This window comes from Dipodomys spectabilis, unplaced genomic scaffold (assembly GCF_019054845.1).
Source record: "Dipodomys spectabilis isolate Male_0828 unplaced genomic scaffold, ASM1905484v1 ptg000029l, whole genome shotgun sequence".
Taxonomy (NCBI): Eukaryota; Metazoa; Chordata; class Mammalia; order Rodentia; family Heteromyidae; genus Dipodomys; species Dipodomys spectabilis.
In genome coordinates, this window is record NW_024870706.1 from 2,882,175 (window position 1) to 2,906,432 (window position 24,258).

Here is a 24,258-nt window from a genome sequence, read left to right on the forward strand (position 1 = left end):
CCTCATCTTAAGATCTAAACCTACATAGTGCTGATCTCAATTAGTCATGGAATACCAAATACGATAGGAAGACAAACCTGAGAGAGAGACATGCAATACAAAAGCAGAGCTTGCTCAGTTCCTCAGCACTCAAAGAGGGGAGGATGTGGAAGGGGGGGAGAACTTCATGAGCCTTTCTACTCTTTATTTTAGCAGTGGGTTGTGGGAAATATGTGGTTTTATTTCAACATGAAAATATCTCAATGCATGGCGATCTTGCCTGATGGGTTTATATTTTCTGCATAAATGTTAAGGAAACTCATACATAACTCTCTTTTCATCCTGCAGTAAAGGTCAAAGCAGCAGCAAACGGAGATGAAAACAGATGATCGCCAGAGTCACAACTTAAGAAGGTTTCAGAGGATGGGGATTTCCCCTTGACTCCTTTTCCACTTTCTTCTGATAGCTCGTAACTGTAGGGGTGATGTTGACAGTTGTTTGTAGGAATGTTTGTTTTTCTCCAGATTCAAGTCTTATCTCTGCTTAGTTTGCTTCTCTATGCAGTATTTGACTTGCTCAGCTCCTGCCTGATTGCATCAACGAACTCCTCTTTCAGCTTGGTTAGTTCTTTTCTCATCTCATCTAAAATATCCTGCTTCAGTCTGTCACAGTCAAGGCTTTCTGTCTGGACCCGGTCGGCACTGGGCTGGGACAAGGGTGTGGACTTATAATGGCTCATAGGACCTGTTGTCAAAAACAATCATATTTTTCCTTGGAGAATCTCATCTGGAGATGACGGGTGACTTGCTGCCATTCATTGTATTTGTTCTTTCCCAAGGTTTCCTGGTTGGTTCAGGTGTACTTGTTGATGAAACCTTAGAAGTTACAGGTTCTGATTCTTCGTTTTTTGCTTCTATTGTTGATCCCTTTTCGGCCATTCTCCTCCTTCTGGCCATCAGGAGACTCATTTCCTCCATTAAGCTGCTACTTGCTAAGGGAACGGGTCCATTTCCACCACCCTTGTCTGTTTTAGCTGACACGGAGTTCACATCTGTGAACACCGTGCAAAGAGGCATCTTCCACCCGTGACAATTTCCTAAGCTTGGCTCCAGCAATCGCAGCTGCAAGTCCAGTTAAAGGAAGATTGTCTTCTGAAAAGGATCCTTAAAAAAAAATCCGGATGCAGGAAGGGAGGGGCAGGAGGTGGTACAGGAGAGGGGCTTGATTAGGAAGAGGGTGTGGGGGAGGAGGGCCAGAGGATAGCAGTGGGGGTGAAGGAGGAGGTTCTGGGGGAGGAGAGAATACAGAGGCCTGGGCTGGACCTGGTGGGAGTGTTGGAGGAGATGGAGGTGCAGGTGGTCCCAAGATAACACCCTGCTGGGCTGGAGCCTCCGACAGCTGAGAGGCTTCCTGAAAGCCTGGCTCAGAAGCAGAGGGGTCTCCCAGCTCAGAGTTTACAGGGGTCTCCACAAAGGCAGAGGTGGCATTACTCGGCACTCTGCTCTCTTGATCCCATTCCACTTGCTCCAGCTGCTCCATCTGCTCCGGCTCCAGCTGCTCCACCTCTCTCTTTCCAACCTCTCTCCAGCCTCTCTCTCTCTACCTTTCTCTGGTCTTTCCCTCTCCATTCTTTCTGTCTCCAGCCTGTCCCTCTCCAGCTCCTTCTGACGTTTCTGTTCTTGCAGTTGTCTTCTTTGGATGTCCAACTCTTCTTGGGATGGGCCATTTTGAACTTGATCAGGCAGTTGTGAATTTTATCTAGGCAATTTTGGTCCTGCCTCCTGTGAATTCAGCACTTCCAAGGCATGCATCATGCACTTGCAAAGACATTAGCATCTTCTTTGCTGCCATAGTTAAGACTGTACACCTGCCTGGCATCTCTCCACTGGTGGAAGGGCTGTGTTGCTTGATTATACTTTAATCCTTTGGGGATGGCACAGCTGATCACCAACTGATGATCCTGGATCTTCCTGCCCAGCACTCTGAATGTGTTGTTGCCTGTATGGTGATAAATATGAACTCTGCTGAACCCAGTTGAACCACAGCTGGCACCCACTTTTATTGGCATCATCACAAACCAATGCAGCAGCTCTTCCCTGACAGATACTCTGTTCACTCATTGAGCCGGCGGGCCTGATGGATGCGGCACGGGAGTGCGCTCCTCTGGGACGGCAGGGTTGGCTCATTCATTCAGTGCTTCTCTGCTACACTGGCGGCCAGCTACTCCATCACCTGCTGTCGCGCCGTCCAGGCCTGGGTTGCAGGGTAGGTGGGCCGCTTTGGCTGCCTGCTGCCGCTGCTCCTGCACAGGCCCCTGAGGACCACGAGGACCAAGAGGACTGCAGCCGTCCCAGCCATGGGAGGAGAGTGGGGCGTGCCATGAGGCGCTGGTGCGGGGTGTGTGGAACACTCAGGCTCTGCCCTCGCCCTCGCCCTCCCCTACCGCTGTTGCCCTCCCCCTTTCTTCCCCCGTATAAGTAAACTTTTATATCTTACAAAAATAACTTTTAGCTGGGGACTGGTGGCTCATGCCTGTAATCCTACTCAAGAGGCTGACATCGAGGATCACAGTTTGAAGCCAACATAGGTAGAAAAGTCTGTGAAATTCTTATCTCCACTACACTATCAAATATACTAGAAGTGTGGCAATGACTCAAGTAGTAAAGTGCTAGGCTTCATCAAATGATCTCAGAGCCCAGGCCACGAGTTCAAGCCCCTGGACTGGTACAAAAAGAAAAGTTTCATTAGTTTACATTATACTAGGATTATGGTGTGAGACACCAGTGCTGAGATTAAGAAACAACTTTTGTAGTAGCTGCCACTTTTGATCTTTTCCCTAGGAGTTTTTATGATTGATTTTATCCATGCCTTATATTTACATTCCACTAATGGAATTATTTTTTTAGTTGGAGGCACATTTCAATAATTCAATAACATATCAAAAACACATTTTTCGTTATTTTAAATAGAGAAGGGAAACATATGATGAGTCTGAGCCCAGCAGAGAATGAAAGATGGTTTGATTGCAGATATGTGGAATGTATTCCAGGATGTGGGAACCTACCAATTTGGGTGCTTCAGTTATCAGGTCTTCCTGAAGCTTCAAAATAAATTTCTATGATGTCATAGCTACCTTTGCTATCACAACCGATAGGTGTCAGGCACTGATCTCACCCTTAGGTGGACTTAGATACACAAGGTGAAAAACATAATATTTAGAAGAAATGACGATTTACCATAAGACCACAGCTTAATGAGCTTTCCTGATTGAACTTTGAGATTTCATGAGTAGGACAGGCTCATCTCCACACAAGACTAATAAGCACTGAGGACCAGGCACTATTGTAGGCAACTAGAGAGAAAGATGTGAATACAGATGTGAATGGTAAGCCTCTATGCACATGTCATGCTGTTGGAGAAAACCATAAATCAAAAAGTTAATGTCAATAAATCAGAAGGATGGTCATGTGGGGAGACAGCTTCACTTTGAGGATTGGAGGAAAAGACATGATATAATAGTAGGAGGCATCATCCATGCAATTATTGCTTTTCCAGGCTGGCTCCAATCTCAATCACAGATCGCATCCTCCTGAGTTGCACACTATAGGTGTCAGGCACCTGCAGTGGGCTCTTTGATATAAATATCTATAACAAATGTGTGTTAAGTTTCTTGGAAGTTTTTTGTGAGAAAGGTTAAAAATTAAACATATTATGCACCCTAAACTTTCTTTTCACTATCTTCTAATTATTTCAATATGAGCCGTCTTACTCACTTTTTGGAAAAGTCAAGACATTTTTTTTTCATTGTTCAAATCCTGGGGAGGGAATAAAAATGACAGCTTCTTTGCCAAAATACTAGAATGTACTAGTCATTTTAACTGACCAGTTTTGCCAAATAATATGTCTTGCCCTTCATGGATTTTTCATCTTCAATAATGTTCGATGAATAAAACTATAAATAGGAGAAAAGCAACCACATAGTAGCAAATTTATCACAATGACATATATAAGCTGTCCACTTTTTACCAAATGAAAACAGTTGCCACAAGCATTAAAAATTTGAATAAAAACTTGGAGATTCTTCCTCTTCATACAGTTGGTTTTTTTCTTTTTTTCTTCTTGTTTTGTTTGTTTTGGTTGGTTGTTGGCCTTGACCTTTTGGTCTGGGGGCAGTCCCTCAGCTATTCAGCTCAAGGAGAGCGCTCTACCACTTGAACCACAGCACCACTTCTGGTTTTCTGGTGGTTTTTTGGAAGTAGGTCTCACAGAGTTTCTTGACCAGACTGGCTTTGAACTGAAATCCTCAGATCTCAGCTTCCTCAGTAGTAGGATTGCAGATGTTAGCCACCAGCAAGTGGTCAAAATAGTATTTTTTTCAATTTGGCTAGCTTGAATGATTGCCAAGGAAATAAATAGAACGTAAAATTGTTAATTTGTGCTAAAATTTGCAATAGTTTTACCTTGAAGAGTAGTGAAATATTTAGAATTACATATTTTGAGAAAATGTAGCTGATTAGCTTTTATTGATTTAAAATACAACATAAATCTCTTTTTTATTTAAAATACTAAAATATATCTCTCTTTGTAGACACTGAATTCTGAGTTCAAAACTTGTACTTGTTGGCAGTCACTCTGAGAGTAATTTCTGTCAGCTCATTTTTAAATCAATCATAGATTAAATAACTTGAAGCTTACAAGGTGTCCTTTGGTAAGAATAAGTGAAATAAGCCTAAACTCCTGCCTTTCGAGTAACAGAAGAAATCTTAACGTCTAGAATGTATAGACTCAAAATATGAAACACACAAAGAACATTAAGGGAAAAGAACAAATAATCTTATCAATAATTAGGTAAGTGAATTGACTAGATAGGTCCCAAATTAAATATAGATGTCTACAGAATACACGAAAAATAGTCAATGTCTTTAGCAATCAAGGAAATGCAAATCAAATATATGTTGAAGTTCCATCTCTGCCTAATGAGAATGCCTATTATCAAAGAAAACACAAATACTGGCAAAGAGGTGGGGAAAGACACTCTACACAGTGTTGGCAATTTAGTGAATCAATGTAACCACAACAGAAATCAGTGTGGAAATTCCACCCAGGAAATCCTACATATACACCTGAAGAAATTTAAGTCAGCGTTATAGTAGAGCTGTGTGCACACACATTTTTTATAGCAGGATTCAAAATAGTCATGTTTTAGAATAAGCCACCACAGGCAGGAAAGTATGTACAACTGTTATCTCCAATTAACAATAAAAACAAATCTGGGAATAGAGCTTTAGATCAAGTGGCAGAATACCAGCCTTGATGGATAAAAAGCCAAGCAAGAGATGAAGACCCTAGGGTCAAGCCTCAGGACTGCCAAATGTGCATGTACACACGCATTGCCCCCCTCCCCCGCACAATGCTGCCTATATTTTTTAGCCAAGCTTCTTATTCCACTTTGATTCATGCACCTATGACAGAGCTAAATATAATGGGAAAGTGATATTTAAAATGGTAAACTTATACTGAATACCCAGGTATATTTCTCATTTTTTTTTGTAGTCACTGGGCTTGATCTCACAACCTGAGTGCTTTCCTTGAGCTTTTTCACTGAAGGTTGGCTCTCTACAACTTGGAGCTACAGTTCAACTTCCAGTTTTGTGATGGTTCATTGTAGATAAACAGTCTTTAGGACTCAGTCCTCCATACACTTTCTAACGGCAATTCTCAGATTTCAGCTTCCTGAATTGATAGAATTACATGCTTGATCCACCAACACTGGGCTAGAACCTGAGTATTTTCACCATTGCCCATTGGAAGAATTCAATTCTTTTTCCTCCGGAATGCTTGCCATGCACATTTCTCTCTGGATAGCAATTGAGCAAAGAGAGAGTTTCCAGTAGCTCACACCTATACATAATACCTACAGAAAAGTCTGATATCTGAGGATAGTCGTTCAAAGCCAGCCCAGACAGCAAAATCTGGTAGACTTTTCATCTCAATTAACCACAAAAAAGCTGTATGCTGAGCTGTGCCTCAATCAGTAGAGCTCTATGTTGATCAAATATCTCAGGGATAGACCTCAGTTACTGAGTTCAAACCCCAAGATCAGTGAACACGGGTACACACATGATGTGCATACACACACACACACACACACACACAATTTTATAACAGAGTTCTCAAACCTAACAAGGTGCCATTCTAATCTCTTGATGTCATGCTTTGCCTGGGCTGCAATCCATGCGGGTAAACAGCATCTACAGGGATTAAGAAGCTCAGAGCCAATCTGGACCCACCCAGACCAGAAGCAGGAGTGAAGTAACACAAGCATGAGGCCCCAACTCACTCACACTGGAAGGAGGAGTGAGGTGACACAGGCATGCGGCCCCCTCTCATCCAGAGGGAACATAGGAGTAAGGTGACACAGACAATGGCAACTACCCAGCCAGACCAGAAGCAGGAATGTTGTGGTGAAAGCCCACAGCCCCCACTCACCTAGACCAGAAGCAGGAGTGAGGTGGTGCAGTCAAATGGCCTTACCCACCAGACCGGAAGTGGGAGTGAAGTGACACAGGCATGTGGTCAGACTTATCCTTCCAGGAAGCAGAAGTGAGGTGACGGTAGCATGCCACACCAAAGGAGCCTCACGAACCATGGTGGCCCCCTGAGAAGGAAGGTATGGTTCTATGTCAATCCAGCCTTCTCTCCTGGCCTTTTGTGAAGGGCTGCTGGGTTCAATGGTGCACTCAGTAGGTCATAGGGCTCAAGCTACGGAGCCTGCTGTCCTCTCCCAACTGGTACTGCACCTGCTGCAGCTTTGGCAGCAAACTTAATAAGTTCTAATTCACAGAATGTATACCATGAACCATTAGTGTCTTCAGGTACCATGTGACACTTGCTAGTCACTTAATATTACAGTTGCCAATGTCTTAAGTGCTTTCTGAAGAGAGGGAGAAGGGGTCATAGATCCAACTGTTCAAAAATGCCTTTGGATGACACTGTATTGGCCCAAGAATGAGTCGACACAGCTGGTATCCAGGTATTTTGGGAAATTCTTTTTGGCCATGCTTTCTGTTTGGCCTTGGAGAGTCTTGGGCTTTTCTTTGTTGACACAGAAGATGGGAAAGTAATTGCTAAGGCTTATATAGTCAGGAGCCATTTCCTTTCTGCCCTTCTGAGATGGCATCTCACTACATAGCCCAGACAGCCTTGGACTTAATGTGTTTCTGCCTCAGCCTCCCAAGTGATGGAATTACAGGCTTACACCACCATGCGCAACTATCTGTCATGGGCCATTTGAAATAGAAAAATCATGACATGTGTTCTATGTCTGCTAACACTCTTGTGCAAAGATCAAATAACTTACAGCCTGGTTGTTAAGAATATAGACTCAGATTCAACTGAATTTCAAATAAAATTCTGGTTTCTTACCTGCTTTTGGTTAAAGAGGAAGACACTATATCACTGAGCTTTATTCACTTGTATACAAATGTGAATGGAGCCAAGAACAGGTGGCTCATGCCTACACTCTTACTCAGGAGGCTGAGTTGGAAGGATTGTGTTTCAAAGCCAGCCCAGGCAGAAAAGGTCATATGAGAGTCTTAGTTCCAATTAATCCCTCAAAAACCATAAGTGGGCTGAGAAGGTGGCTCAGTAGAAGTGTGCTTTCCTTGCATGCATGAGGCCCTCTGTTGGAATCCTCAGAATCACATAAGAAGAAAAAGCCTGAAGTACACTATGGCTCAAATGGTAGAATGCTAGCCTTAACCTGAAGAGATGAGACACAGCACCCAGTCCCAGAGTTCAGGCCCCATGACTAGCAAGAATAACAACAACAACAAAATAAAACAGAAATGGAGCTGTGGCTCAAGTGGTGGAGTGCTAGAAAGTGGATCAGGGAGAGCACCCAGGCCCTGAGTTCAAGCTCCATGACCAACTAAACAAAAACAAAAACAGAAATGGAGCTGTGGTTCAAGAAGTAGAGTTCTAGAAAGTGAATCAGGAACAGGACCTGAGTTCAAGCACCACAATATACAATTGGATACTGGTATTTCCCATCTCCTAAGGTTGTCATGATTATTCAATGAACAGAATTTTTTGAGTATTTCCTATTGAAAAGAGGGGTTTTTAATGACCAGCAAGTGATTTATGATGCTGCAGAGCATGCAATGGATACCCTCTACTTCAGTGGAGAATTGAATGTAAATTTTGTGAGTCCAGAAGCCAAACTGATGAGCCAGATACTCTTTTGGAAAATGGTTTCATATGGTAGACACAGTTTCCCACATGTCAGTTTGCTGTTTTGCTTCTAGTCAGAAGATCTCTAAGACTCAGGAAAGGATTCAAGCTCTCTGTTAAACCATGCTGTAACCATTTTATTTGTATTAAAGGAATAAGTAATCTAGATATTGGTGGCTCATGCCTATTATCCTCGCTGCTTAGGAACCTGAGATCTGAGGATCATGATTTCAGAACAGCCCACGCAACAAAGTCCATGAGACTTGTCTCCAATTAAGCATTGATAAACACAGAAGAAGAGGTATGGCTTAATAGAGTATCTTTCCTAAGAAAAAGCTCTATTTAAGCTGTCCCTTATGTTGGGACATTGCCACCTTCAATACTTCCGGACCATGTCTTCCTTTAGAGTGTTGGCTTATGGCCTGGCTTTCACTCCTGTGGATATAGTCTGTTTGGCCATCCACCTTGGGGGTGGAATGATCCGTTTATCGAAAATACTGCCCAGAAAAAACAACTATGATATAAACAATGTTTGACAAGTTGTTAAGTCCAAAGTTACAGTGGTAAGGATGATTATTGTTTAGCTTTTTTTCATTAAATAGTTAATTACTTTTTAAAGTTTATCTGCTTATTTAATGTTATGTAGGAAACCAAAAGTTAATATTTGGGGTTTTTGGTGAAATTTGAAACTAGGCAAGTAAAAGTACTCATTGTCCCCAAATTCAACATTTAAAAATATTAAAACATTGTTCATATGTTTTAGTCCCCAGAAATTTGGGACAGGCATGGTAGCTCACACTTGAATTGCTAGCTGCAGAGAGGATTATTAGGATTTGAGGCTAGCCTAGGCAAACATTCACTTTATTGGATCTCAATCAATATCTGAACCAAAATCATTGTGCTTTTAATTTCATCTACTCAGAAAGGGTAAAGAGAAGGATTGTGATCCATTCTGGCCTGCTCATAAACAGAAAACCCTGCCATAAAAATGGCTAAAGCAGAGCTGGCCACAGGTGGTTCATGCCTGTACTTTTATTTACTCAGGAGGCTGAGGTCTGAAGATCACAGCTCAAAGCCAGTCTAGGCAGGAAAGTTTGTGAGACTCCTGCCTCCAATATACCAATAGAAAACCAGAAGTGGAATTGTGGCTCAAACAGTAGTGCACTCGCCTTTAGCTGAAGAGTGCAGGTACAGTGTCCTGGCCCAGAGTTCAAGCCACATGACTAACAAAACAGAAGTAACTAAAGCAAAAAGCGCAGGTGTATGGTTCACCTTGTAGAGCACCTACCTAAAATGCATGAAGCCCTGAGTTTAAGTGCTAGGATAGAAAGGAGGAAAGGATGAGAAGGAATGGAATGAAGAAAAGAAAGAAGGGAGGAGTTATGATATAATCAAATACTAGACTGACCTGAAGTATTAAAGGGATTACAAGTAGTTTATATAAAAATATACTGATTGTTTACTAAAAGGCAAATTTTAAAATGTTGAATTCAGGTTAAAATACATGTACAACTTTTGTTTTTCTGTAAAACGATAGATGTGCTCCTTTAGTTTAAAAGTAGTAAATGAGTTTAAAACAATACAAGAGTGTTTAGAATGAATAATTATTTCTTATCACTTTCTCTGCTACATCCACTACTTATAAAATCAAAACAATGTTGATCATTTTATTAATTCATTCGTATAATCTTTCATCTTTAGTGTATAGTCTATTGTACACATCATTTAAATGTTTGAACTCTTTTTGTTGTTTGTTTGTCTTTTGTGGGTCATGGTTCCTAAACTCATGGCCTGGGCACTTCAGCTTTTCAGCTCAAGGCTAGCACTCTACCACTTGAGCCACAGTGCCACTTCTGGCTTTTTCTGCTCATGTGGTACTGAGGAATTAAACCGAGAGGCTCGTACATGCAAGTCAAGAACTCTACCACTGAGCCACCTTCCCAGCAATGAACTCTTTTTTTTTTTTCCTTCAGATATGGGGCTTGAATACAGGGCATGGGTGCTGTCCCAGAGCTCCTTTGCTCAAGGTTAGGAGTATAGCATACCAGTTTAAAACACTGTGCCATTTCTTGTTTTTTAGGGATTAATTGGTAATAGGAGTCTCATGGGAACTTTTCTGCCCAGGCTGGCTTTGAACCACCATCCTCATTTCTCAGCCTCCTGAGAAGGTAGGATTACAGGCGTGAGCCACCTGCACACAGCTGCTCATTTTTTTCTTTTAACAGTTATACAAGTTTAGTTACACTCCGAATAAGTGCAAACTGAGATGCAAATTGGCTTTAAATAAACCACGAATTGAGGATGTTGAGATCACAAGTGATTGCAAATTCGTTTTTACTTATTTTTTTTATGTGGTGCTTGAACTCAGGGCCTGGTTGCAGTCCCTGCTCTTTTGTGCTCAAGGCTATCACTCTACCAGTTTGAATCTCAGTGCTCCTTCTGGTTTTTTGGTAACCAGTTAATGAGATCATAGTCTCACAGACTTTCTTACACAGGTTGTCTTTAAACCTCGATTATCAGATCTCAGCCACCTGAGTTGCTAAGATTACAGGCATGAGCCACTGGCACCAGCTTGTTAAAAAAAGAACGACAATTCATAAGCCAGGTACCTTGGCTCATGGCTGTAACCCAGAGGATGAGATCTGAAGATAATGATTTGAATCTAATGATGGTAAAACGTCTCTGTGATTCTTTTATCTCCAATAAACTGCACAAGAAAATCCAGAAGTGAAGATTTGGCTCAAGTGGTAGAGTGCACTCGAGCAAAAATAAAGCTCAGGAACAGCACTTAGATCCCGAGTTCAAGCTCCATTTCTGGCACACACACACACACACACACACACACACACACACACACACACACACACACACACACAAAACAAAAAGTAAATAGAAAATGTGAAGAAATCAAGGGAAAAAATTGAATATTGTAAGGACTTTTGGGTTTAGAGGTATGACTCAGTTGGTAGGAAAAAAGCTAATGATTGAAACTATCAGGTACCAAGGACTTACAAAAACATGATTATCTGCTTTTATTTCCCTTTTTTCGTATGTTCTCATTTGGGAGCTTTCTTCTTTTTGAAAAAATATTGTTGTTTTAGCGGTGATATACAGCAAGGTTATCTTTCTGCATGTCAGGTAGCTAGTATATTTCCTTCCTTTTACATAGTCTAATCTGTTCCCCCATTCTGTTCCATTCCCTCCCTCCCATGTCGATCCGCAAGTTGCATGGTTCACTTTCATCAATGTCCAGTAGAGCCAGTGGGCTCCGCGGCTGCAATTTTTCATCCACTTTCCACTGATTCTGTGCCCTTTTCCCATCTTCCATCAGATATGCATGCATATATAGTGTATATTGGGTAAAGAATACAGTCATCAGAAAATGAAAAGAGAAATTAAGAAAAGTTCCTTGTTTCTTTATCATTACAATTCAATTTAGTATATATATATATATATGCATATGCATATATATATATATTGTTTTATATACATAAGAAGAGGTGCTTGTGTATTATAACTTGGTGATTTTCTACAAAGGCTTTCCCCTACTGTACTAACTGTACATGATGCCTAGAATCCTGTACAGTTTTCATATCCCATTGTGTTTTAAATCTAACTTCCACATAATCAGGAAGAAAATGTGCCATTTGTCTCTTTGATCTTGGCTTAACTTTATTAACATGATTTATTCTAGTTCCTTCCATTTCCCTGCAAATGACATTATTATATTCTTTCTAATGTCTCTGTCTGTAAAATTTCATTGTATATAGATAGCATAATTATTGGATACATTCATTTATTGTGGGGCATCTGGGTGTGTACATATCTTGTCACTGTGAATTGAGCAGCAAGGAACATGGTTGTGCAAGTGTCCTTGCCATATTCTGGTTCATGATGCTCAGGGTAGATGCCTACAAGTGGTATGGCTGTAGGGAGGGTATTAGGGAAGGTCTGTGTTGCGATTTTTGAGCAACTTTCAGACTGCTTTCCAGAGTTGCTGTATTAGTATACATTGCCACCAGCTGTGCAGTAGGATTCCTCTTTTCTCCACTTCCCCATCAGCATTTGTTGTCAGAATTCAGAATATTTGGGTAAGATTGTATCTCAGGATTGCTTTGATTTACATTTTCTTTATGGCGAGGGATGAGGAACCTTTCCTAATATGTTTCTTTCCCATTCTTTACTTTTTCTTCTGAGAAGTCTCTTCTTGGCTCCCCTGCCCATTTAGTAATTGGTTTATGAGGTTTTGGAGGGGTACTTTCCAGAGATCCATTTATACATTGAATATTAACCCTATGTCTGATGTGTTGCAGGTAAATATCTTTTGCCAATTCCTTGGCTGTCTTTTTAGTTTAGTGGCTATGTCCTAGCCTGTGCAGAATTTTTTTTTCCTTTAATGTAGTCCCATTTGTTGGATCTATCTCCTATCTGTTCTGCCCCAGGAACTCTATTCAGGAAGTTCCTGCCTGTACATATAAGTTCTAATATCATCCCTATTATGTCTTACAGTAGTTTGGCTGATTTTAAGGTAGTTAATCCATTTTTAGTTGATGCTAGTGAAAGCACAGATCCACTTCTAGTTTTCTGCATATGGCTGCCAAGTTGCCCCAACAGGAATATTTGAAGAAGCTGTGATTTGTGTATGTGTGTGTGTGTGTGTGTGTGTGTGTGTGTGTGTGTGTGTGTGTATGTGGTCGGTCATGAGGCTTGAACTCTGGGTCTCAGCGCTGTTCCTCAGCTATCAGCTGAAGGCTAGTGCTTGAGCCACAGTTCTGGTTTCCATTTTCTTGTGGTTTATTAGAGATAAGAGTCTCATGGACTTCCCTGTCCCTGCTGGCTTTGAACAATTATCCTCAGATCACAGCAGTTACATAAGCTAGGTAATGAGTATATTTCTTATCATCATTGTTACTTCCTCCTTTGTTTTTCCCTACCATCCCTTTCCTCCCATCACCAAAACTACACTCTCACCCCACCCCCGGCCTAAATTGTAAAGGTCATTTTTCCACATAGTGTATTGTGCATCTCATTATTACAATGGGTCAACCTATATCTCTATTTAAGCATTTTGTTTTTCCCTTCCCCTCCCCAAATTAGAAAAGTGTATATAAAAGTTGCAAGGCACCAACATCAAATAGAGTGAAAACAGGGGTTTTACGATGGGGGGAGGAACATACAAAGTAACAAAAAAAAAATCACATGGTATATTGTGAATACGTTAGAAACAATAGAAAGAAAAAAAAAAAACACTTCAGTCCCTATCTTGAGGTTCATTTCTCTTAACATCATCTTATTGGGTCATATGTACATAGCTTTTGAACTTTTCTGCTTGTCCCTCAGATCTCTGCTTGATGTATACTAGTTATTAGAAATGAGGGAAACCATGAGACCTATGTTTCTTTCTTTTTTTTTTTTTGGGGTCCGGTCGTGGGACCTGAACCCTGGGCTTGCGTGCTGTCCCTCAGCTCTTCAGCTCAAGGCTAGCGCTCTACCACTTGAGCCACAGCGCCACTTCCGGCTTTTTTCTTTTTGCTTATGTGGTGCTGAGGAATTGAACCCAGGGCCTCGAGCATGCAAGGCAAGCACTCTACCACTGAGCCACCTTCCCAGCCCAAGACATGTTTCTTTAGGCCTGACTTACTTCACTTAATATAATCTTTTCCATTGGTCTTCGGATCTTTTTTATTTTTTTGTATTTTTCTTTTTTTATTGTGAAAATACCGTAAAGAGGAGTTACAATTATATGGACAAGATAATGAATACATTTATTAACAAGCATTGTTGCCTGTTCTTTGTATCCCCTTCCCCATTCCTTCCCATTCTCCCCCCACTCGCTACTACCCCCCCCCCACCAAAGTTGTAATGTTTGTTTTTCGACATAACTACTTGTACATCTCATTGTTGCAATGCTTATGCCTGTATCTCTAGTTAAATGATTTGTTTTTGCCCTTCCCCTCCACAAATTATACCACCATCAAATACAGTGAAAGCAGGAGTTATATCATTGGGGAAGGACATACAAAGCAACATAGAAATCATCTTATAAATATGTTAGAAACAATTTTTATACCGATAACAAGCTGTTTTTGTTATTGTGGCTCTTTAGTATAACTTGAAGTCTCGTATAGTGGTACTGCCTGAATGGCTTATTTTGCCAAGAATTGCTTTGTCTGTTCTTGGTCTTTTTTTTTTTTTTCCATATGAACTTTTGGATTCTTTCATTTATCTGAGTAAAGTACATCATTGGGATTTTGATGGGGATTGCCTTGAATTTTATGCCAATTTTTTGCATTATGGCCATTTTCACAATATTCTACATATCCATGAACATGGAAGGTCTTTGCATATTCTGATATATTCTTTGATTTCTTTCTTTAGATTTTTGCAATTTTTACATCTTTGGTTACGTTAATTAGTATTTTTTGAAGCTTTTGCAAATGGTGTCATTTTCATTATTTCCCTTTCTGCTTGTATATTCTTTGCCCAAGGAATGGTTCAGTAACCATTTGTTGTTGTTTTGGGTCCTGGTGCTTGAACTTTGAGCTGGGCGCTGTCCCTCATCTCTTCACCTCAAGGCGAGCAAAAGCACCACTTCCAGTTTTCTGGTGGTTAATTGGAGACTCATGGACTTCCCTGCCTGGATTGGCTTTGAACAACGATCCTCAGATCTCAGCCTCCTGAGTAGCTAGAATTACAGGCATGAGCCACTGGTGCCTGGCCAAGGCTACTGAATTTTATGGATTGATTTTGCATTCTGATACTTTGCCAAAAGTATTAATTAGCTGTAGGAGTTTGGGAGTTGAGCTTTTGGGTCCTCAAGTATAAGAAATGGTCATCAGCAAATACCGTTAGTTTAAATTTTGCGTACTCTGTGTGGCTCCTTTAATGTCCTTTTCTTTCCTTATTGGTCTGGCTAAGAATTCCAGTATAGATTGAAGAGGAGGGGAGTGAAGGGGCAGTTTTGCCTTGTTCCTGATTTTAAGGAAAATAGTTTTAGTTTTCCCCATTTAGTATGGCCTGTTGTCTATGGCTCTTATTGTTTTAAGGAATGTTCCTTCTATTCCTTGTTTCTCCAGACCTTTTAATGTCAATGCGTGGTCTTTTGTCAAAGGTTTGTTCTGCATCTACTGAGATGAGTATGTGGTTCTTGATATTGGCTCTACTGATGTGAATTATTGATTTGTATATATTAAATCAACCTTGCATCTGTGGGATGAAGCCTACTTGATCATATTTTTATGACTTGTATTTGTTTCTGGGTTCTGTTGGCTAATATTTTATTGAGGAGTTTTGCATCTATGTTCATCAGAGAAATTGATCATTCATTCGCTTGTTTTGTTGGATCCTTACCTAGTTTTGGGATGATTGTAATATTGGATTCCTAGAATGAGTTTGGGTTTGCTCCCTATTGCGTCTATTTCACAGAAAAGCTTGAGGAGGATTAGTATTACTTCATCTTTAAAAGCCTTATAGTGGGCTTGGAAGATAGGTTAGTGGTAGAATGCTTGCCTAGTATACATGAAGCCGTGTGTTCCATTCCTCAATGCCACATACACAGAAAAGCCAGAAATGGCATGGTTGCTCAAGTGATATAGCACTAGTACTAAAACTAGCCTCGAGCAAAAACAGCTTTGGGACAGGTTCAGACCCTGAGTTCAAGCCCTAAGACTGGACAAAATAAAATGTCTTATAGAATTGAGTAATGAATCCATCTGGTCTTGGACTCTCTTGTTGGAAGACTTCTGATTACTTTTATGTTATTCCTTTGTTTAGTTTGTTGGTATTTTCTTGGTTCAGTATAGGAAGTTTGTATGGGAAACTCTATTTATGGTCATGGGTCGCTGTCCCTCAGCTCTTCAGCTCAAGGCTAGTGCTCTACCACTTGAGCCATAGTGCCACTTCCAGCTTTCTCTGCTTATGTGGTGCTGAGGAATCAAACCCAGGGGCTCATGCATGCAAGGCAAACACGCTTCCACTGAGCCACCTTTCCAGCCCAGAAACTCCATTCTAGGTGCTGGCACCCAGACAAAGAGGTTTGTTGGGCTTTTTGAACTGATGATGGAAAAGTGGGATTGTATGACAACTATTTCAGCAAGTAAGAACTTGATAATGCTTACTTATTACTCAAATGACTGAGGAAAATATCAGCATGAATTCAATTTTGAGTTAATAAACATATATGCACACCATTATTATCTGAAAGACTTTCAAAAAATCTACCATGCTGACTAAGATTCAAAACTCAAAAATAAATAAATTTACTTATTTATTTTGGTGCCAATCCTACGACTGGAACTGAGGGTACAATGGTAAGCACTTACTACTTGATCAACCACTCCCATTCCAGGTTTTCATGGATAATTGGAAATAAAGATTATTAACAAATGTTCTGGCCCAGGATGGTTTTGAAAATCTACGTCCAGGTCTTAGCCTCCTAAGTAGCTAGGGTTATAGGTAATTGGCCAGAGATATTTATTTATTTATTTATTTATTTATACAACCAGACTTAGGACTTGAACTCATGTTCTGGGTCATTACCTGGACTTTTGTGCTCTAATACTTGAGACAGAGCTACAATTCCTGTTTTTTTTAAAATAATTAATTGGATATAATTGTCTCCCTGAGTTTTCTTCTGGGTCTGGCTTTAAACCTAGATTATCTGATCTCAGCCTTCTTGCTAGCTAGTATCACAGGCCTTAGCCACTGCTGCCTTGCTCAGAAATTTATTTTTAAAATATCTTTTCATTGGGTTTTAGGGGGAAACAGAGAAATGTATACATTTCCTGAATTGTGAACACCTTACAATACCTTAATAATAACAATAAATTATGTTTTTTTTTTTCATTTTGTAGTAATTTGGCATTTGCAAACCACCAAAATGAACTCATTCTCTTTCAAAAACTATCATGCGTTTATGAAGTTGAAAGTCACATATTAAGTTAGGTTATGGTGGCTCAAATCTGTTATCCTAGCTACTCAGGAGGCTGTGTTCAAAGCTAGCCCAAACAAGAAATTCTGTGAATTTGTAGGCAGGGGCTAGGTCTTCCTCCTTTCTGATCACAGTGAGCACAGTCCTTCACGTACTTGGTTCTTAAAAATCATACTTAGGCCAGGCATTTGGTCACTCATGCTTGTAATTGTCACTGGCCAGGATACTGAGATCTGAAGATAAAGGTTCAAAGCCAGACCCTGCAAGGGTTAGAGTCTTATATTGAGCTAAGCATAAAAAGTTTGAAACAGAGTTGTGTTTCAGATAATAGAGTGCTATCCTTGAGTGACAAAACCAAGCAGGAGCAAGCAGACCTGAATTCAAGACCCAGTACTGGTAAATATATATATGTATATATATATATAATAAAATAAAATAAAACCACCAAAAAAGTGCCTTTGTTCTTTTGAAAATTTTTGACATTTTTTCCTGACTTTTTTATCTGTATGTTCCTATATAAACACACAGAAGTTTATGGAACAAAGTTAAATTTTAAGAATATTCTTCCATTATCGACCATTATACCTTCATTATACTTAAGAAAATTAATGATATTTTTATAATACTGTTATTATATCAAATACAGATACACATCTCTTTGTTTGAGACAGATATTATTCTTGCTATATTTCAAATTAAATTTTCAAATTAATTTTTCATTAGGGTTCATTTCATGTTGTTATGTCTCTTTTGTTTTTAGTACTCTAAAATATCATCCCAGCTAGGCATTGGTGGCTCATGCCTATAATCCTAGCTACTCAGGAGCTTAGATTTGAGGATCGTGATTCAAAGCCAGCCCAGGCAGGAAAGTTAGTAAGACTTTTTTCTCCAATAAACCACCAGAAAAGCGGAAGTGGTGGTTTGGGTCAAGTGGTAGAGCACTAGACTTGAGCATAATAGCTTAGGCACAGTGCCCAGCCCAGATTTCAAGCCTTATTCCACTCCCAAAATAAATAAGTAAAATAAAATAAAATAAAATAAAATAACATGCCACCCCAGTCTTTCCTTTTCATGATACTGCCCTTTAAGTCAAAATATTCTAAATTAGTTTTTAAATAAGATATTCTTTATATTTTACTCGCCTAGCTATTTCTTTAAGGTGGATTCTCATTCGTTTTCCTTTTTTGTTGGTTGTGGGGTTTGTACTCAGGTCCTGGATCCTGTCCTGAGCTTTTGTGCTCAAGGCTAGTGCTCTACCACTTTGAGTTACATTGCCACTTATGGTTTTCAGTGCTTAATTGGAAATAAGAATCTCATAGATTTTCTTCCCAGTCTCATATTGAACCTTGATCCTCAGATCTCAGACTTCTGACAAGCTAGAATTACAGATGTGAGCCATTGGCTATGGACGCCGATTTGTTTTTCTTTTATTTAATTTTTTGTCAGTCTTAGTGCTGTCCCTGAGCTCTTCAGCTCAAGTCAAGTGCTCTATCATTTGAACCAATGCCCACTTTTGGTTTTCTGGTGGTTAATTGGAGATAAGAATCTCATTAGCTTTCCTACCTGTGCTAGCTCTGAACAGGTGTGAGCCACCTGCATCCAGCTTCCTCATTTATTTTCTTATGGTGAGTTCTATCTGATTTCTCTACTTCTTGTATTTCCTACCAACTACAAAGTAGGCCTAGAGTTCCTCATCCATTACAGTAGTTCTTAGGTCCAAGTGATAGCTGAGTGCAGGAATGGAGATGAGTCCAATATAAAATACAATGCTGTCTTGGTATTTAAGAAAACTAACAATCACATGCTAGTGGTTCACATCTGTAATCCTAGCTACTCAGAATGCTGATCTGAGGATTATGGTTTAAATACAAGATAATTTATGCTGAATTTCGATAAAAGCTCCCTTGGTGTTTTTAAATGTAGGCTTTTATTTATTTATTATTCTAGTTTTTCTTATTGTGACTACCAAAAAGCTGAGTGACTTCAATGGCTTCTATTGATGGCTGACTTTTGAGGTGCTTTAGAGACTTCATCAGAAGCCAGACATGTTATAATCAATTGAGTAGCCAGCCACAAAGCTGTAAGTGACAATACTTAAAGTAAGCAAAATTACATAAAACCAAACATTCACTCAGTTTCAATAGCCATATTTCAAATAAAAATAGAATTCAAGTTTCAGGGAATGTTAGTAAAGTTTTAATGCCCTCATTCTATCTGTGTCCTCTGTCATACTGCTACAGCAGAATGGAATACTGACAGCTTACCATGTGGCTCCCAATGTCTGGACATACTTACTCTGATCTTTACAGAAAATGTTTGCCTGACCTTTTTCCCTAGTGAACATCATTTATTATGCAGAGCTACCCTCTTTTCTATATGCAGTTATCTCTCTCCTTTCCTCCTTCCTTCTCTCTTCCCTCCCCCAATCGCTTCCACAATCCCTCCCTTTCCTTGTTTTAGGGATAAAACTCATGCATGTTAAGCTGCTAAGCTGAATCCCAGCCCTGTGTATGATTTTGTTTTTGGTGAGGGTATAGCTTTCCAGGGGCTTAAACTTTGATCCTGGACACTTTCTCTGACCTATTATCCTCAAGGTTAGTGCTCTGCCACTTCAACCATAGCTTCACTTTTGTGTTTTTGATGGTTAATTGGAGATAAGAGTCTCACTGGTTTTCCTTCTTGGCCTGCGTTGGAACCACGATATTATAAGCTTGTGATTACAGGAATGAGAATTGGCATCCACCTTACATTTTTTTAAGTTTTCAAGTAGAACCTATATCCAAACGAATTCTATACCTTTTTTTAATTTAAAAAAGGACAAGTATGGGAACCATTCCAGAGAAGTAAACAACTTAAAACAGTGTAAATTTAAATAATTCTGTAAATATGTTAGAAACAATGGCAAGAACGAAAAAAAATTTGAATACTTATCTTGGGGTGCATTTCACCTAACATCAACTTATCTGACCTTTTCAGCCTATGTCTCAGACACATCTTAGTTATGGCAAATAAGGGAAACCATGGGACCTATGTTTCTTTGCACCTGGACTATTTCACTTAATATAATTTTTTCAAAGTCTTTCCATTTCCAAACAAAGGGGCAATGTCATTCTTTCTGATGGAGGCATAGAACTCCATTTTGTATATATACCACATTTTCTTGATCCATTCATCAAATAATTCTGTATCATCACAAAATTGCTAAATAATTTTATTACTAAAATAATATACGGTGAATTTTCAGGACTAACACTAATAATGTAAATGAGGAAATGATATTGCTTTATTTTTAGGCATCCATTCCAGATACTTTATTCTATGTCTTAGCTGAAGAAAATCTGGGTCATTGTATACAGATTCCTACCAATTTGTGAGGTACATAAAAATAATGACAAAGCTGGTTTAGTCATTGATTTTAGAGTTCTAAAACGATACCTACAAGATACTCTGTATTTTAAGTCATATAGTATAGCGATTTTGTCTAAAGCATGCTTTACTGACACACATCACTAGAAAAAATTTCCTTAAAAAGATAGTCAATTTGGAAAATCAGTCTATACTCAAATCTTGTCAAATTAAGAATATATTTGAATAGTGATGATATTTGGCTAAGCAATAACTTAAAATAATTATCACTGTCCTGACAGGTAGGATTAGTAGCTTCTTAAATTTCTAGTTGTCATAGTATTTATACTTCAGTAATGCTACAGCTGTATTAGAATACTTGGTAATTTTGAAATAGGCTGCCTCCAGGGACAGATAAGCAAGACACCAGTGGCTCACACCTATAATCCTAGCTACTCAGGAGGCTGAGATTTGAGGATCGCCATTCAAATCCAGCCCAGGCAGGGAAGTTTGTGAGACTGTTATCTCCAACAGACCTCTAAGAAAACAAGAAGTAAACCAGAAGTGGTGTTGTGGTTCAAGTGGTAGAGCACTAGCCTTAAGCTGAAGATCTGAGGGACAGCACCCAGGCCTAGAGTCCAAGTCCCATGACCGATAAAACAAACCAAAACAATACAAAACAAAACAATCCCACACTGGTTGAGAACTGACTATGTTTTCTAGATAAGGTATATTTAGGGTTAGTTTTTCTATATTTTGGCTTACTTCATATATAAAATATTTTTTTTCCAATCAACTGAAAAAGGTTCTGAAATGATTTTTAAATGAATAACTGAGTTTGTAGTAAAATCATTTTCGTAAAACATTGTTTATTTTCACTATTGCTTTTTAACTTTTAAATCTTCCTCTGTTCTGCACCACCTTCCACTCCAAAGACGTCCACAGATTTCCAGGGTACCATAAGAAGTCTGTGTACACTTTAGCCTGGGGTTCACCAGTGCCTCCCATTTCATTTGGTAAGGCTATGCAACATTCTTTAACAAATACGTAGGGTGTTTCTTTCCCTTTAATCTGAATGCATTTAAATTAGAAGTTAAAAAAGTTCTAATTCAGTGACTGCACTTGTGTTTTGCTGTGTACCCAGAGATCGATGGAAGCAGTAGTAGCATGTGATAATGGAGTATCTAGGAGTTACTATTTACCTGTAAGTAAGCTCCGCTAACCTCTAAAGCACTGATAGGGCAGATATTTTTCATTTTACACATGTTTCTTTTTAGTGTCCTGACCTTTGATTAATACATTTGGTCGCTTTTTCTCTTCTAGCCAGTGTAAACATTGTCTTTGTTATTTTTTTATTGTGAAAATACTGTACAGAGGGTTTACAATTGCATAGGCAAGGTAATGAGTACATATCAAACATTGTTACCTCTTCTTTTGTTTTCCACTTCCCGTCCCTTCCCATCTCCCCATTCCGCCCTACACTCCTGCATCCACCCCTTCCCCCGCCAAAGTTGTAAAGTTCGGTTTTTGACATAACGTCTTGTACATATCAAAGAAATAAGTCAAACAGAGCATCAGTAGCTCATGCCTATAATCCTAGCAACTCAGGAAGCTAAGATCTGAGCATCATGGATCATGGTTTAAAACCAGCCTAGGTAAGAAAGTCTATGTGCTTCTTATTTCCAGTAAAATAATGGTATTTCTTTATTACAATGAAACATCTTAAACATCTATAGTTCTTTTCTTAGATAGAGGAGCTAGATTATTAAGTCATCAAAACTTAATCAGTTAGTTTTTTCCAGCAATATAAGAATTGCTGTATATATGAGGGAAATACATGCTTTAGAAATGTTATAGTTGCTAGGCACTGGTGTCTCATGCCTCTAACGCTAGCCACTCAGAAGGGTGAAATCTGAGGATCATGCTTCAAAGCTAGCTTGGGCAGTAAAGTCCATGAGACTTTTATCTCTAGTTTACCACAAGATACCTGGAAGTGGTATTGTGGCTTACATAGTAGAGCACTAGTCTTGGGCTGAAGAGCTGAGGGACAATGCCTAGGCACAGAGGTGAAGTCCTATAACCAACAAAAAATCTTATTGTTTAGTCATAGCAATTTTTGCAGTTCTGTATATTAAAATACCCAAAGGGTAGAATATATTTGTGTGTGTGTGTGTGTGTGTGTGTGTGTGTGGCCTTAGTGGAACTTGACCTCAGTGGGCTCCCTAATTTTTTTCCAACCAAGCCTGGTACTCTACCCCTTGAGCTACACTTCCACTTCTGGTGTTTTTGCTGCTTAATTGGAGATGAGTCTCAGGATTGAGTTTCCTGCTCATGCTAGCTTTAAATTTCTATCCTCAGATGTCAGCCTTCTGAGTAGTAAGGATCACAGGCATGGATTTCTGGTTCCTAGGTTAGAATGCTGATTGGTTTTCTTGTAAATGAGAAAATTAAAGCTTGGTTTGCTAAAATTTTAGATTTTTTATGAAAATTGAAATAACTATTTTAGAAAGTCTTAAAAGTTTTAAAACATACTTTTAAATAAAGGGAATGCTCAAAGACTGGTTAATTTATGAGCAATGAAATTTTATTTGGCTTATGGTATTAGAAATTTCAAGAGCATGGTGTTCACATATGTGACTGAGGTATTTTTTTCTGTCTCTCCCCATGAAGGAAGGTAGAAAGGAAAAAGAGCATAAATGAGAGACTGAGAGGATAAGATGGAACTGATTTTGCAATAGGATCATTTTCATAATGAAGTCATCTGTCTATGAGGGCAGCATTCTCCTCCATGATCATCTCTTAAAGATTCTACCCCTTTTTTTCTGTTCTTTTCTTTTTTCTGGATATAGGGCGAGAATTCAAGGCCTGCATGTTGTCCCTGAGCTCTTTTGCTCAAAGCTAGTACTCTACAACTTAGAGCCACAGTCCACTTCTGAGAATGCCTGGGCACTGATGTCTCACACCTATAATCCACGAGACTCTTATCTCCAATTAATCACAGAAAAATCTGGAAGTGGCACTGTGATTCAAGTGGTGGAGCACAAACTTTGAATAAAAGCAGCTCAAAACCCAGGACCAGAAAAAAAGAAGAGAATGCTAGACAGATACCTTGAAGGAAAATATAGGAATGTCTAGAAATAAAGCAAGGCTTTCAAAAAGCAGTGATGATTAGGCTATGATCTAGTATATTAGATATGAATTATCTGACTTAATACTGAAGCTGTCTAAAATCTTAGACTCTTTTCCCAAAATAACAAACAAAATTGAAATAAAAAAGGCTTTGATATCAAATATGATATGATTTTAAAAGTATGAGTCTTTATATATTGGCTGATAAATCTGCATGACCAAAATAATTAATTTCAGGGGATGTGGAGTATGGGTTACAATTCTCAATTTTTGCTTTAGGAACAATGTCTTTTCAGATTCCAGCTTTGATGTCCCAGAAAAAATGTTTAAAGTAATCATTTTCTGTCATAGAAATTATCACAGAATTAAGAATATCTCTTTTAATCTCTCTCCAACTGCGCAGAGCACCGTAAGGATAGTTTATTCCAGTGTATTAGATTACTTCAGATTTTTATTTTTTTATTTTCCTAGTGTTATAGTCATACTCTAAAATCAAATCCTTAAGATGTTATAAGCATTTTTTGTGCTACAGGAGTAGGACACAGAATTTGTTTCACTTTATACAGCTGTGGAGGGGAAGGGATTGTCTTACATCATAACTTTTGAACGCTTAGTGGTGAGGTCTTTGACATTAACATTCACAT

At 39.2% G+C, this 24,258-nt stretch overlaps 1 pseudogene; it reads right to left on the bottom strand.

The window, feature by feature from the left end:
* Nucleotides 1-356: 356 nt before the first annotated feature.
* On the bottom strand, nt 357-2,099 carry LOC122104623 (annotated as a pseudogene).
* Nucleotides 2,100-24,258: the final 22,159 nt, after the last annotated feature.